We start from the raw sequence: 15,275 nt of genomic DNA on the forward strand, positions 1-15,275 counted from the left end.
ATAAAAATTATGAATATCTTCAAGGACCTTGAAGAGGATGAATAAATCTCTTAACGAAGATCGTGAAAACACAAGCAGTTAAATGAAATAATGAAAACGGTTCAAGACACGAAAGTAGAGTACAAAGAAATAACTCACTGAAGAAAACCCAAACTAAAGTAAAACTGGAGATGAAAAACTTAGGCTGTCAAACAAAAACCTCAAAGGTAAACCTCACCAACAGATTCCAAGACAAGGGAGAAAGAATCTCAGGTCTTGAAGACAAGGTAGAAGAGATGGATAGATCAGCCAAAGAAAGCATTAAATTTAAAAAAAAAAATCAGGGGCTGGAGAGATGGCTCAGAGGTTAAGAGCACTGACTGCTCTCCCAGAGGTCCTGAGTTCAATTCCCAGCAACCACATGGTGGCTCACAACTACCTGTAATGAGATCTGGTGCCCTCTTCTGGCCTGCAGTCACATATGCTGTACACATAAATAAATAAATAAATCTTAAAAAAAAAATCAGGCACAAAATATCCAGGAAACCTGGGACACTCTGAAAAGACTGAATCTACAAATAGAGAGAGAGGAAAGAGAAGAAACCCAGGTCAAAGACACAGAAAATACTATAAACAAATCACAGAAGAAAATTTCCTTAACCTAAAGAAGGAGATGCCTATCAAGGTACAAGAAAGATAGAGAATACCAGATAGACAGGACCAAAAAAAAAAAAAAGAAATTCCCTACCACACATAATAATTAAAACACTACATGAAGGAATTAAAAGCTTCAAGGGAAAAAGACCAAGTCACATATGAAGGCAGACCCATTGGAGTAACACCTGACTTCTCAATAGAGATTTTAAAAGCCAAGAAAGCCTGGACAAGTTGTCTACAAACTCTGAGAGACCGAAGATGCCAGCTCACTCTATTATACCTAGCAAAACTATCAATCACAATTGATAGAGAAAGAAAAACATTCCCCAATAAAACCAAATACAATCTCTCTCTCTCAACTAATGCAGCTCTACAAAAGGCACTAGAAGGAAAACTTAATTTTGAAGAGGTTAACCTCACTTACTTAAAAAAAAAATCAAGATCAGATAAGTAATTTAAGCAGACTCACAACCCTTAATGAAATAGAAGCAGTAATTTAAAAAAGTGTCTAGGGCCAGATGGATTAAGCACAGAATTCTAACAGACTTTCAAAGAAGAATTAAAGCCAACTAATGCCAATACTCCTCAAATTATTCCACAAAATAGAAAATGAAGAAACATTGCCTAATTATTTTTTTTCAAAGTCACTGTTGCCCTGATACCAAAACCATAACAGACCTGAAAATAGAGAAAAATTATAGACCAATATCCCCATGAATATAGATGCAAAAATCTTTAATAAAATAGTTGCAAACTGAATCCAAGAACACATCAAAAAGATTATCCATCATGTTCAAGTTGGCTTCACCCCAGAGATGCAGAGATGGTTCAACATACATAAATCAATAAACACAATCCACCATATAAACAGACCGAAAGACAAACAAAACAAAACACATGATTACCTCATTAAATTCCTTAAAGGTCTTTGACAAAATTCAACATCCCTCCATGATAAAAATCCTGGAAAGACTAGGGATGCAAGGGTCATACCTCAGCATAATAAAAGGTAGTTTACAATAAGACCACAGCCAATATCAACTACATGGAGAGAAACTGAAAGCAATTCTATTAAAATCAGGAACAAGACAAGGATGTTCACTTTCTCTACACCTATTCAATAGGTATTAGCTATAGTCTTAGAACAGTAAGACAGCCGAAGGTGATCAAGGGATACAAATAGAAAAGGGAGATATCAAAGGATCCTTATATGCAGATGACATATAGTTTTATACTTAAAGACCCTAAAAAATCTACCAGGAAACTTCTACAGCTGATAAGCACTGTCAGCAAAGTAGCAGGATACAAAATGAACACACAAAAATCAGTAGCCTTCTTATATGCAAATGCCAAACAGACTGAGAAAGAAATCAAGGAAATAGTATGTTTCATAATAGCCAAAAAATTATTTAACCTTGCTGGGCAGTGGTGGCACATGCCTTTAATCCCAGCACTTGGATGGCAGAGGCAGGCGGGTCTCTGTGTGTTCGAGGCCAGCCTGGTCTACAAATCAAGTTCCAGAACAGATTGTTACACAGAGAAACCCTGTCTTGAATGCCCTCCCCCACAAAAAACAAACAAACCCAAACAAAACAAAACAAATCTAATCCTCAAAACAACAAAAAATCCATCACTAACCAAACAAGTGAAAGACTTGTATAAAAATAACTTTAAGACATTAAAAAAATTGAAGAAGATACCAGAAGATGGATCTCACAAGTTCATGGATCCCTCAGATTAATATAGTGAAAATGGTCATCCTACCAAAAGCAATCTACAGATTCAATGTAATCCCCACCAAAATTCCAACCCAATTCTTCACAGAAATTGGAACTCCAACCTTTAACTTCATCTGGAAACACAAAGAACCCAGGATAGCTAAAACCATCCCAAATAATAAAAGAATTCCTGGAAGTATCACCATCCCTAATTTCAAGCTATACTACAGAGCTATAATAACAATAACAGCGTGGTGTTGGAATAAAAACAGATATGTGGATCAGTGGAACTGAATTGAAGACCCAGACATAAGCCCATACATATATGGACACCAAAAATACACACTGGAAAAAAGACAGCATCTTCAACAAATGATGCTGTTCCAGCTGGATGTCTGCATGTAGAAGAATGCATATCTATCCCTTACACAAGACTCAACTCCAAATGGATCAAGGACCTCACCAGAAGACCAGGTACCCTGAATCTGTTGGAACAGAAAGTGGGGGATAGCCTTGAATTCATTGGCACAGGAGAAGACTTTGTGAACAGACACTGTTAGCACAGACACCAAGATGAACAGTTAGTTGATAAATGGGACCTCATGGAACTGAAAACTTCTGTACAGCAAAGGACTCCGAAATTCAGGCAAAGAAGCAGTCTGCAGAATGGGAAAAGATCATCATCAATTGCACAACTGACTGAGGGTTAGTATCTAAAAATATACAAAGAACTAAAAAAAAAAAAAATCCTGAACATCAAGAAACACCAATTAGCTGGGCGGTGGTGGTGCATGCCTTTAATCCCAGCACTCGGGAGGCAGAGCCAGGCGGATCTCTGTGAGTTTGAGGCCAGCCTGGGCTACAGAGTGAGCTCCAGGAAAGGTACAAAGCTACACAGAGAAACCCTGTCTCAAAAATCAAAAAACAAACAAACAAACAAAAAGAAAACCCAATTAAAAATAGGGTACAGAATCAAGCAAAGACTATCAAAAGATGAAACACAAATGGCTGAGAAAACTTAAGAAATGTTCAACATCCTTAGCTATGAGGAAAATGCAAATTTAAAACTACTTTGAGATTTCATCTTATTCCTGTGTGTATTTTTGGCTCTTTTGCCCAGTCTGAAACTGTAGCATGAAGCTGTAAAACTTGTGAATCATTTCAAAGTAAGAGAAATGACCTCTCAGGGAAAGAAACAGAAACATGTTAAAAAACAAAACAAACAAACAAACAAACAAACAAACAAACAAAAAACGTTGCCGTGAGCTCAGTTAGCGTAGCACACGGCATGGAAGGGATAGCAAACCTGTAGCGGCCCCAAAGAGGCGATGTTCCTGCTGCAAAAGCAGAAGTCACAGGCGTCTTGAGAAACTCAGGAAGATCGGCTGTAGCGCCAGGAGGAAAAAGTTTAGAACAAACAACTGTCCTATACAGAGACCTATTCATGCACGGACTCAAGGACGACATTAAAATGCAGACTGCTCCAGGGGCCTGCAGTTCCAGACATGTGGGAGGCTGAGGCAGGAAGGTTGCGTGAGCTCACGATACGGGGGCCAGGCTGGGCACCACCGGAAAACCTATTGCCTTCTCTCTTACACACACAAAGCACATCTCAACCTAACAATATTTAAAAATTGTTTGTTACGTTTTGTATTTTTTGAGTGTTTTGCCTGCATGTGTCTGTGCACCACGTGTGTGCCTGATGCCCACAGAAGCCAGAAGAGGGTGTCAGATCCCCTGGAACTGGAGTTACAGATGGTAACCATGAGCCACCCCGTGGGGGCTGGGAATCGAACGGGGGTCCTCTGGAAGAGCAGCCAGTGGTCTTAACCACTGAGCCACCTCTCTAGTCTCATCCCCAAGTTTTTAACCACCTTTCTTTCTGTGCTTCTGTCCTCACCTCGTAAGGACTGCCATAGTTCCAGGCACTTATTCTCAGAAAACTCTGCCCTGGGCAAGAAGAGCGATTTCTCCTCCTCCTGCTTTGTCAAAGAGGTAATTTGTTCGCATATGTTCTCATAGCCTCTTGGCCAGTATTAATTTTATTCTCTTACTAAGTGGAATGCTGAGAAGGTAATCATCTGCTTTTTGGAGGTCTGATAATTAGAGGAGGTCTCTGGGCAGATGCTTATGCTGGTAACATGCTTGCTGTACACGCAAGGATCTGAGTTCGATCTCTAGCATCATGTACAAACCCAGGCATAATATTGTTGTGGAATATTAGTTAAAGATGGGTTACATTTGTTTATGCTGTGGAACATTTGTTTAATGATGCAAAGATGTGTTGCATTCTTTTATGGTGCATTTGTTTAACTCTGTGAAGCTATGTTACTTTGCCTGTCTAAAACGCCTGATGGTCTAATAAAGAGCTGAACAGCCAACAGCTAGACAGGAGAAAGGATAGGCGGGGCTGGCAGGCAGAGAGAATAAATAGAAGGAGAAGAAGAGAGAGGAGAGAAGAGTGAGAAAAGGAGAGCCAGAGGAGGATGCTAGGGGCCAGCCACCCAGCCACCCAACCACACAGCCACACAGCCAGCCACGAAATAAGAAGGAAAGAAAAAATACATAGAATAGAGAAAAGTAAAAGCCCAGAGGCAAAAGGTAGATGGGATAATTTAAGTTAAGAAAGAACTGGCTAGAAATAAGCCAAGCTAAGGCTGGGCCTTCATGAGAAAAAATTAAGTCTCCGTGTATTTATTTGGGAGCTGGGTGGTGGGTGGGCGGCCGGGCTCCCCACAGAGTAAAGAGTAAAAAACAACCAACTGCGTAATATAGTTCCAGGGCTCAAGAGACAGCGATTGGGAGGCTAGCTTGGGTTTGCTGGCCAGGCAGCCTGACCTTAGTGTGCTCCAGATCCCTGTCTCAGGGCTCCTGAGGAAACAGCACCCTAGGCTAACTTCTGGCCTCTGCATACATGCACGTATGTGTACCCTCCTAACAAGAACACGGGCATACAATCACACACACACACACACACACACACACACACACACACACACACACACACACTTACACACACTGACAAACACACAATAAAGTAAGAGAGGAAGCTGTTTCAGGAAAAAGGTAGTTGAGCTGATTGTGCAGTGTTTTACAAATATGCTTAAATAAAAACACCCCATCCAGCCCGGAGATGGTGGCGAACGTCTTTAATCTCAGCACTCAGGAGGCAGAGCCAGGCAGATCTCTGTGAGTTCGAGGCCAGCCTGGTCTATGGAGCGAGTTCCAGGACAGGCTCTAAAGCTACACAGAGAAACCCTGTCTTGATAAAACAAAACAACAACAACAAAAGCAAAACAAAACAAAACACCCCATCTTGACCAGGAAAGGCTTGTATCGTGTTAGCCAAACAGCAATGACTGACTCTTGTGTGTGGGACAGTAAATAAATGTGTCGCTTTATGCCAAAGTCTGATGTTTTATTGCTCAAAGCTTTCTGCCATGCCGAAATGTTGGGGGTTACAGTTGTGGCTGTTGACTAGACACATTTTCAGTGTTTTCCTGGCGAAATAAACAAGCAGCTGGCTGCTCTCCACGTTAATGTCAAGGAGAAAGGTGGCCGTTTGGGAAAGATGGGCCCTTTGTCAGCTTGGCTGTATGTCTTATTTTATTAATCTTTCAGTTAGTATAGGAAACAGTGGTTTCGTGGTGAGGTTGTCCTGAATGTATATAGCCCTGTGCTTTGCTCACACTCACACCTGCTACCCGCTCACACCCCCTCCCTTCCGCTGGTCGCCTTCCTGGCCTCTGAGCTGATGACTCATATGTATAAATATGCCACATCCAGAGAGCACACGTGTAAGAACCAGATGTCGCTTTCCTCCTTTCACTGTCTCGTTTTCCTTTCCTTTCCCCAGAAGTCCCTTTCCTTCCCCAACCAGTCCCTCTTCTATTTTCATTATATCCATGGAAGCAAGAGGATCAGGCGTTCAGGGCCAGCCTTGGCTATATAGCAAGTTTGAGGCCATCCTGGGTTACACGAGGTTCCACATATGAGAGAAAACATGCGATATGTATCTTTCTCAGTCTGGCTTATTGTGCTTAATGGAGAGTCTCCAGTTCCACTTGTTTCCAGCCAAGGACATAATGTTGTTCTTCCTTTGGGCACTGTGTATGTATACCAACAGCCTTCATCCGTTCTGCTGGTGGGCATCTTAGCTGGTCTGTACCTTGGCTACCGTGGATGGAGCCACAGTTAACATGACGGTGAGGTGTCTTAAGTTCATTCAGATACCTGCCCAGAAGTGGTGAGACTGGAGCGTGTGTTGGCTGCTTACGTTGTAAGTATGGAGTATGACCATACATCCAGAAGTAGACCTGTTGAGCAGTGATTTAAACCAATTTTGACCATTCGACAGGAGGAGGCATACTGTTGGTCATAAAGGCCGCACCACTTCACGTTCTCTCTCACGGAGCTTGCGTCTCTCCACCTGCTCCATAATGCCTGGTTACTGCCTGTGTTCCCGCTGCCTTGGCAGCGGTCATCGTAGTGAGCGGAACGCACGCCACTGTGGCTGTGATCTGTATTTCTCTAGTGGTTCACGAGGATTGGTATCTTTCTGTAGGCTTGTTGGCTATTTGTATATTTTCTTTGGAGGAATGTCTAAGTCATTTGTCCTCCCCCCCCCATACAGTGTTTCTCTGTGTATCCCTGGCTGTCCTGGAATTCACTCTGTAGACTAGGCTGACCTTGAACTCAGAGATCCGCCTGCCTCTGTCTCCCAGGCGCTGGGATTAAAGACGTGCACCACCACGGCCTGGCTCATTTGTTCAGTTTTTAATCAGGTCATTTTTGTTAAATTGCTGTATTATGAGGTTTCATTAAATGTCCTGCATATGAAAACTTTAACACATATAAAATTTGCAAATATTTCCCTCATTCTGTTGATTATAGCTTTTTAAAACACAGGTTTTTAGTTTTGATGTATTCTTATTTATCTAGTTTTTCTTTTACTGCATTTTTGTTGTATTAGCCATGAAATTATTATCATATCCAACATCCCTGAGGAATTTCTGAGCTTTTAAAAAGCTGTTTGTTGTGTTTAAATCTTTGATCTGCCTTGAAGCAATTTTCTGTATGGTGTAAGGCAAGGATCCAACTTTAATATTTCATGTGGGTGCCCAGCTTCTCAATCTCTTGCCTCTAATTCTACATACCCAGGCAACGAACGTGTCTTCTATTGCTCTGACTCAGTGGTTCTCAACCTTCCTAAAGCTGTGACCCTCACTACAGTTCCTCGTGTTGTGGTGACCCCCCCAACCGTAAAATTATGTCATTACTACTTCGTAACTGTAATTTACTGTTACAAATCATAATGTAAGTATCTGATATGCAGGGTATCTCATATGCAGAGTATCTGATATATGACCCCCAAAGGGTCATGATCCACAGATTGAGAACCGCGGCTCTCTATTAACGTTCATTTTTTAGGAATTGCGTTAGTGGTTTTGGATCACAAAGGCTATTCCAGAAGAGGGAATCAGTCACACCTTATTTAGAACCCCCTCCCAGCCACATGGACCAGCCTCAAAGTGGGGTGGGGGGACAAGATGAATTCTCTCAAGTCCTGCCTAATACTTGATTTAATTCCTCCACTACTCTGCAGAGCTCACAGGCCCTTCTCCAGGCTCCACCCTCGAAAGTCTATAACCATAAGGGTTCTGGGTTCTGGCTCTCCACCTGCCAGCTTCTCTTGCTGCAAGTGACTGGTGTCATTAAAAGACCGATGGCCTCTCTCTGCTGAACCTGGACAGCAGCTTTGTTATTTAAAGCAAGTGGAGTCATCATATATTACTCATCACTTTTGTCTTCTTTTGTGTGGCATATTTGAATTAAGAATCTGTGGTTTCTGGTTAGCTGGGGCTGAAGAATCGGCTGTGATTAACAGGAGACCTGAAGCACTGGTGTAAACGTTTACTTTTACTGAGTCAATTGATTAGTCTAACGTGACGGTCACATGTTAGGTACATGATGGGACTACTGTTTGAATGTTGTAGGTCAGAAACCAAGCAAAAGTGAACCAACAAAAGAGAAGAATTAAGCTCTGAACGGGGCACTTAAGCTGTGGGAAACCCATGAGTCAGACTTCCCATGGCTGGGGCAGGCTTGGGTGGCTTTGGTGAAAGGTTACAAAAACACTCCCAAAGGTTATTAAACATGCAGTGTGCTATTAAAACAATTTTTGTGGCTGGGTGGTGGTGGCGCAGGCCTTTAATCCTAGCACTAAAGAAGCAGAGGCAGGCAGATTTCTGTGAGTTTGAGGCCAACCTGGTCTACAAAGTGAGTTCTAGGACATCCAGGGTTACACAGAGAAATCTTGTCTCAAAAACAAAACAAAACAAACAAAAATAGAAACCAAAACAATTTGTGTGCGTTGGGGCTTGAACTCAGGGCCTTGCAAATGCCAGCCAAGTGCTGTTCTACTGAGCTACATCCAGCGCTTGGTTTCTCTGTGAAGTCTTCGGTGTAACTCAGGCTGGCCTTGAATTGCCATCCTCCTGCCTCAGCTTCTGAGTGCTGGGATTACAGGTATGTGCCACTTCCCTGCGGCAGTCGGTGGCTCTCCCAGTTACCGTGCCCCCCGAGGTCCCCGAGGATGCTGGGTTTGAGCAGTGACGCTGTAACTGTGGTAGGAGTCAGTGCTGGCAGCTTTTGCACTGTGTCTGAGAGGGAGTTCGCTTCATAGCGGGATGTGGTACCCAACAGCATTTGAATATTATGTCTCACTCTTCGTTCATGTGGACTTGACACAGGCGAGAGTCATGTGGAAGAGGGAACCTCAGTTGAGAAAATGGCCTCACCAGAGTGGCCTGTGGGCGAGTCTATGGTGCATTTTTTTTTTTTTTAATGAATGATTGACGTGGGAGGGCCCAGCTCACTGTGGGTGGTGTCATTCCTGGGTTGGTGGTTCTGAGTTGTGTGAGAAAGGAGACTGAGCAAGCTGTGAGAAGCAAGTCCGTAAGCAGCACCCCTCCATGGCCTCGGCTTCGGTCTCCGCTTCCTGTTCCTGCCCATAGTTTCTGCAATGACTTCCTTCAGTCAGTAGTGAGATGTGGAAGTGTAAGCTGAAGAGAGAACCCTTTCCTCCCCAAGTTGCTTTTAGTTACGGTGTTTTATCACAGCAATAGAAACCCTAAGGCACTCTGGTTCTCTAAAAATGCTAGAAAACAGAACACTTTTGCTGAGACAAACAATAATCTAATCAAGGAGAAGTTAGAAATTTGTATAGTTGTTGAAATCAGCAAAATGTGGGGGCCTCAAGCACTGCTTATAGAGGGAAGTCCAGAATAAAAGTTCATGTGTGAAATGAGCAGCATTTCAGACTGTGTATAAAAGATGTGGAGGAAAGGGAGGCGATTAGAATCTTTTTATATTTTTACATAAAAGAGAACATTGACTTGGTGTGGTGGCTCGTGCCTTTAACACCATCACTTGGGAGGCAGAGGTAGGTGAATCTCTGTAAGTTTGATGCCAGCCTGTTCTACATAGCACATTCCAGGCCAGCCAGGGCTATATAGAGAGACCTTATCTCAAGAAAAGGGGCGGGGGGGGGGGGGGGTCAATGATAAAAAATAATTTGTAGTTCCAAACACAGATGTTCAGTGACCCATGGAACCGATGATGAGGCGTGGCTGTTGTGAAGACTTAATGTGAAGAAAGACCCTTGATACTTTGACTGGAAAGGACCCCCACAGCCATCCCCCACAGTTTCCTGTAAGGGAATCATCCACACAGTAAAATAATCAACCTCCTGGGAGTTACATATCAGTCCAAGTAAATTAACGTAAAGTTTCTATTTAGAAATGATTTTGGGAGGTGAGTGAGGTGGCTCAGGGCGCTTGCCATGCTAACCTGATGACCTGGGTTTAATCCCTAGAGCCCACATAAAGGTGGAGGAAAGCTGACCCCACAGTTATCCTCCGACCTCCGCACTGACCTCCGCAGGTGTGCAGAGGCACGTGCACCCCTTCATCACACATAATGATAATAGATTCAAATAAAGTTTTTTCAAAAAAGGAAACCGATTTTAGGGGCTGGATGTATGCTCTGTTGGTAGGACACTTGGCTCACATTTTGTGAAGACCTGGCTTCTGTCTCCAGCACTGCAAAACCAAAAGCAAAGCAAAGGAAAACAGTTTTATGCTGTTTATACTTGACACTTAAATAACTGTCACCTATGCACACAAGGAGTAACGTATGCTACGGGCAGAGACTTTGTCGTGTGCTCTAACCATCCCAGTCTGGCCCCCAGCCTCTCCATATATGACTTGGCCCCATGTTTCTGTAAAATGATTATTTACGCTGATTTGTAGAGCACCTCAAACATGCAGAAAACGAAAGAGAATGAAGAACAGTCACACGCTTATCTGCCTGCCAGGCTTCTCCTCCATTTAACACAAGTTAAAATGTTAAGTGTTGATTGTTAAATTTAACAAATGTTATGATAAGAAGATAAAGCGCCCCTTTGTTACCTCGTTTCTCGAGGGCTGTGTATTGTAGCCTGGTTATCGCTTGCTTTACATCTCCTATTCACTTAGGAGTGAGTACATACCATGTTAGTCTTTCTGGGTCTGAGTTACCTCACTCAGGATGATTTTTTTTCTAGTTCCATCCATTTGTCTGCAAATTTCATGCTGTCAGTGTTTTTTTACAGCTGAGTAGTACTCCATTGTGTAAATGTACCACATTTTCTTCATCCATTCTTTGGTTGAGGGGCATCTAGGTTGTTTCCAGGTTCTGGCTATTGTGAGTAATGCTGCTATGAACATAGTTGAGCATGTGTCCTTGTGGTATGATTGAGCATCCTTTGGGTATATGCCCAAGAGTGGCATCGCTGGGTCTTGAGGCAGATTGATTCCCAAGACAGCTGACCTGAGCTCATGGGAGCTCACAGACTCTAGACTGACAGCTAGGGGGACTGCATGGGGCAGCCTAGGCCCTCTGCATGTGGGTGACCATTGTGTAGCTTGGTCTGTTTGTGACCCCTCACAGTGAGACCAGGATCTGTTCCTGGTGCATAAGCTGGCTTTTTCGAGCCCATTCCCTGTGGTGGGACACTTCACCCAGCCTTGCTGCAGGGTGGGGGGAGGAGCTTAGTCCTGCCTCACTTGATTTGTTGACTCCCTTGGGAGGTCTTGGTGGCGGGGTGGGGGGTGGGGTGGTGGGGGGTGGGGTGGTGGGTGGTGGTGGTGGTTAGAAAGGTGGTCAGGGGAGGGAACGGGAAGAGAGCAGGGAGGGGAAACTGTGGTTGGTATGTCAAATAAATAAAATTTTAATTAAAAAAAAAAAGATGAAACGCCCCTCTTTATGTCTCCAGAGGTGACTGCTCTCTGATTTCCAGTTCCAGAGGTTAGTTTTTCCCGCTCTTCATCTTCGAGCAAAATCCTACATTAATGGAGTGTCTGGCTCCTTCCATTTCAGAGAAAATTGGGTCCATCCACCTGACTCTTATACAGCTGTGTGCTCTTCTTATTCTTGTGCCCATCAGCTTACATTCTCATTATCTTTCTTCCTTGCCATTCACTTATTTACTTACTTTTTTTTTTTTTTTTAATCAGCCTCTTGTGTGGTCCAGGTTGGCCCAGGTTCTGCTGCGTAAGCAGGTTGAGCTCTAGATAGTTTCTCACCCCAGCGTCTCAAGTGCTGGGATTACAGGCTGGGCCACCACAGCCAGCAAGGGATGCTGTGTGATTCTTAAACCAACACCTGGACTCAGGGTAGACTCCCTCCAGCCCTCGCCCCGTGACCCTCTGAGACCTCCCAGTTCCCACTCTCGTGCTACATAGCCTCCCTGGCTGGCTGTCCAGCTTCTTCACTTTCTGCTCTTACGCAGCCTTAGAGAACCCCAAGGCCCTGAGACCTATAACCCCCTTAGTACTGTTATGCCCATGTCACAAGACCCCCCCGCCCCCCAGCAAGACCACCACAGAGCCGATATCTGATGCAAAACACACAAGGCTTTATTGATAACAAGCAAGCCCAGGATTGGTCCCTGTCCAACACTCCGACACAGCAGGAGGAGGAGGATGGTCCTGAGCTCTCAGGGTGAGAGGTTTTTAAAGGGAAAAACTGTAAGCAGGAGCGTCATATGATTGGGTGAGGGTGTGTCACCTTTGAATTTACTGGTTGGGGGTTACAGCTGTCATTTTTGGGCAGGCCTGGACAAGTCCCAGGCTCTGTCCTTGAGCTGCCATGGAGGCTGGCTGGCCTTGAGTGTTCACACTGACTCATGCACTTAGCTCTAAGGTTGGTGAGGGGTCCCAGACAATAAACAACTGGCTGAACCTTGAGCAGTCAGAGTATGTGCAGAAAGGGAGCTACTGCAAGGACTATGTCTTTTGTTCACGGCCCTCCCAGAAACTGCTTGCTCAAGTCTCAGGAAACTGAAATTGAGACCTGATCTCAGAGAAGACTGTTATGGCGTCTGCTTGGTCCTTTCAGTACCCACTCTCCCTTTCATCTGACTAACCACACTGGAAGAAGGTAGTCACCAGGAGAAGGAAGCCAGCTTCTAATAGAGGAGCATTAGACCTTTCTTCGTGGGGTGACTTCTGCCTCTGCCCTACATAGCTGATCTAGTAGCCAAAGCCCTTTCCCCCACTGAGACTCTCTTCCCGCCCCCTGAGGTCCTGAGTCATTATTTTAACTACCCCCAAGGAGGTTTAGCACCCTCAGAGCTTTATAGCTCTCTGCTTTCCAGTTCACTGCTCAGTGATGGCTTCTGGAGTCCTGATGCTCCTGTGCAGCTGGGGTAAGGCTGGGGATGGGGAGGAGGTCTGTGGGTCATCTCTGCCTGGCAGGCTAACTGGGGACTGTAGATCATCTCCAGTGGCTCTTAGGAAGAAGCAAGGACAGGGCAGGGGTTGGAATTGAAGGGAGGGAGGGCAGGTGACTTTGTAAGATATGCCTGTATGCAGAGTGAACAGGCTTTTCTAAAGAGTCACATTCTCCAAGGCTTCCCATTTTCTGAGGCCATATACAGAGGTGTAGAGAGGAGGCCACAGAAGCTACCAGGTAGGAGAAAAGGCTGGATTCCACTTCTCTGGACCCGGGTGTTCTCCAAGTCTTGACTTCAGGTAGGCAGGTCCCACCACTATCAAGAGAATAGTCTACAATTTGAAGTCTGTAGTGGGACCTCATTCGTGGATCAGAGTCATACAAAAGCCTGGATTTGCAGATTTGCAGCCTCTCTTTAGAGACGGCAGGTCTGGGTACGGAGCCTGCTCATGGCTGCCCCGTTAGAAGGAGCTCTGTGGAGTCTCCGTTCCCTGGTGCCTGCCAACCACACCATTTCACTTTCTGCTGCCCCTGAGGGTTTGAGCCTGCTAAGAAGGGGAACCACTTAAGGCAGAAATGTAAGTGTGGGAAGCTCCTGAGCATGTGGTCATAGAGTTCCAGTTCTCTGAATATCTGAACCCCAAGTTCAAACGTCTCTCTGGCATGGACTCAGACAAATGACCATTTTGGAGTGTCCTTGCTCCTGATGTTGTGGCGTAGAATCCAGAGACAGCTGGGGATTCTAGTGGAGTGGGGAAGGAAGATGATTGCTTAGGGATATGAGAGAGCAGAAAGGCTTTTAAAAGGTAGAGACCCCCTGAGGGTTTGGGCTTAGCCATCAACAAGGGGTGTCTGATAAGGACTGGGGGAACATGCTGGGATCTTGTGTGCACTAGCTAATGGCTGTACTGTGAGGGGAGCTGGGGATACAGCCTAGCAAGTCCGAGGCCCGAAACTCAGACTCCAGTACTAAAACCGGGGAGTGAGGTATTCCTCAGCTAACACAGTAGATGGCTAATTCCAGATCCCAGTGTCCTTTGGTGGCCTGGAGGGGACGTGCCCCTGAACGGCTGCCATCTGCATTGGGCTTGTTCTTTGTTTTGTTCCTTTCTTACATTTTTGGTTGTGAGTCCGGTCTTTAACGGCTGAGACTTCTGCACGTTGCCCTGGCTGGCCTGGAACTCACTCTACTGTAGACCAGGCCAGCATGGACTTTGCAGTATCTTCATGCCCCCGCCTCCCAAGGGCTGAGATCGGAGGCATGCACCACCACATCTGTTAGGTTTGGCTATTGGTTTATTTTTTTAAGTGTTACTTCTTTATTTTGTGTGCATGTATGTGCTTGGGGGTACAGGGGTATGGGTATGGGTGCAGTGGTGTGGGTGCAGTGGTGTGGGTGTGGGTACAGGGGTGTGGGTATGGGTACAGGGGTAGGAGTATGGGTGCAGGGATGTGGGCACAGGGGTGTGAGTGTGGGTGTGGGTGCAGGGGTGTGGGTGTGGGTACAGGGGTGTGAGTGTGGGTACAGGGTGTGAGTATGGGTGCAGGAGTGTGAATGTGGGTGTGGGTGCAGGTGTGTGGGTGTGGGTGCAGGTGTGTGGGTGTGGGTGCAGGTGTGTGGGTGTGGGTGCAGGTGTGTGGGTGTGGGTGCAGGTGTGTGGGTGTGGGTGCAGGTGTGTGGGTGTGGGTACAGGGGTGTGAGTGTGGGTACAGGAGTGTGAATGTGGGTGTGGGTGCAGGTGTGTGGGTGTGGGTACAGGTGTGTGGGTGTGGGTACAGGGGTGTAGGTGTGGGTACAGGGGTGTGAATGTGGGTGTGGGTACAGGGGTATAAGTATGGGTGCAGGGGTGTAGGTACAGGGATGTGGGTGTGGGTACAGGGGTGTGAGTGTGGGTACAGGTGTGTGGGTGTGGGTACAGGTGTGTGGGTGTGGGTACAGGGGTGTGAGTGTGGGTACAGGAGTGTGAATGTGGGTGTGGGTGCAGGTGTGTGGGTGTGGGTGCAGGGGTGTGGGTGTGAGAGTACCATGGCGTGCAGGTGAGGATCAGAGGTCAACTTATAGGAGTTAGTTTGCTCCTTCCACCATGGGAATCCCAGGGATCAGATTCAGGTAGGTCATCAGGTGTGGTGATAGGCCAGCTGAGC

The 15,275-nt window shown here is 45.4% G+C and overlaps 1 protein-coding gene across 1 annotated transcript in view; it reads left to right on the plus strand.

The window, feature by feature from the left end:
• The window catches only part of Itgax (integrin subunit alpha X), a 109,163-nt gene that overhangs the window by 22,298 nt on the left and 71,590 nt on the right, over positions 1-15,275 (plus strand). The gene's annotated exons all lie outside the window — the stretch shown is intronic.

The sequence above is a fragment of the Peromyscus maniculatus genome, chromosome 1 (assembly GCF_049852395.1).
Source record: "Peromyscus maniculatus bairdii isolate BWxNUB_F1_BW_parent chromosome 1, HU_Pman_BW_mat_3.1, whole genome shotgun sequence".
Lineage (NCBI taxonomy): Eukaryota > Metazoa > Chordata > Mammalia > Rodentia > Cricetidae > Peromyscus > Peromyscus maniculatus.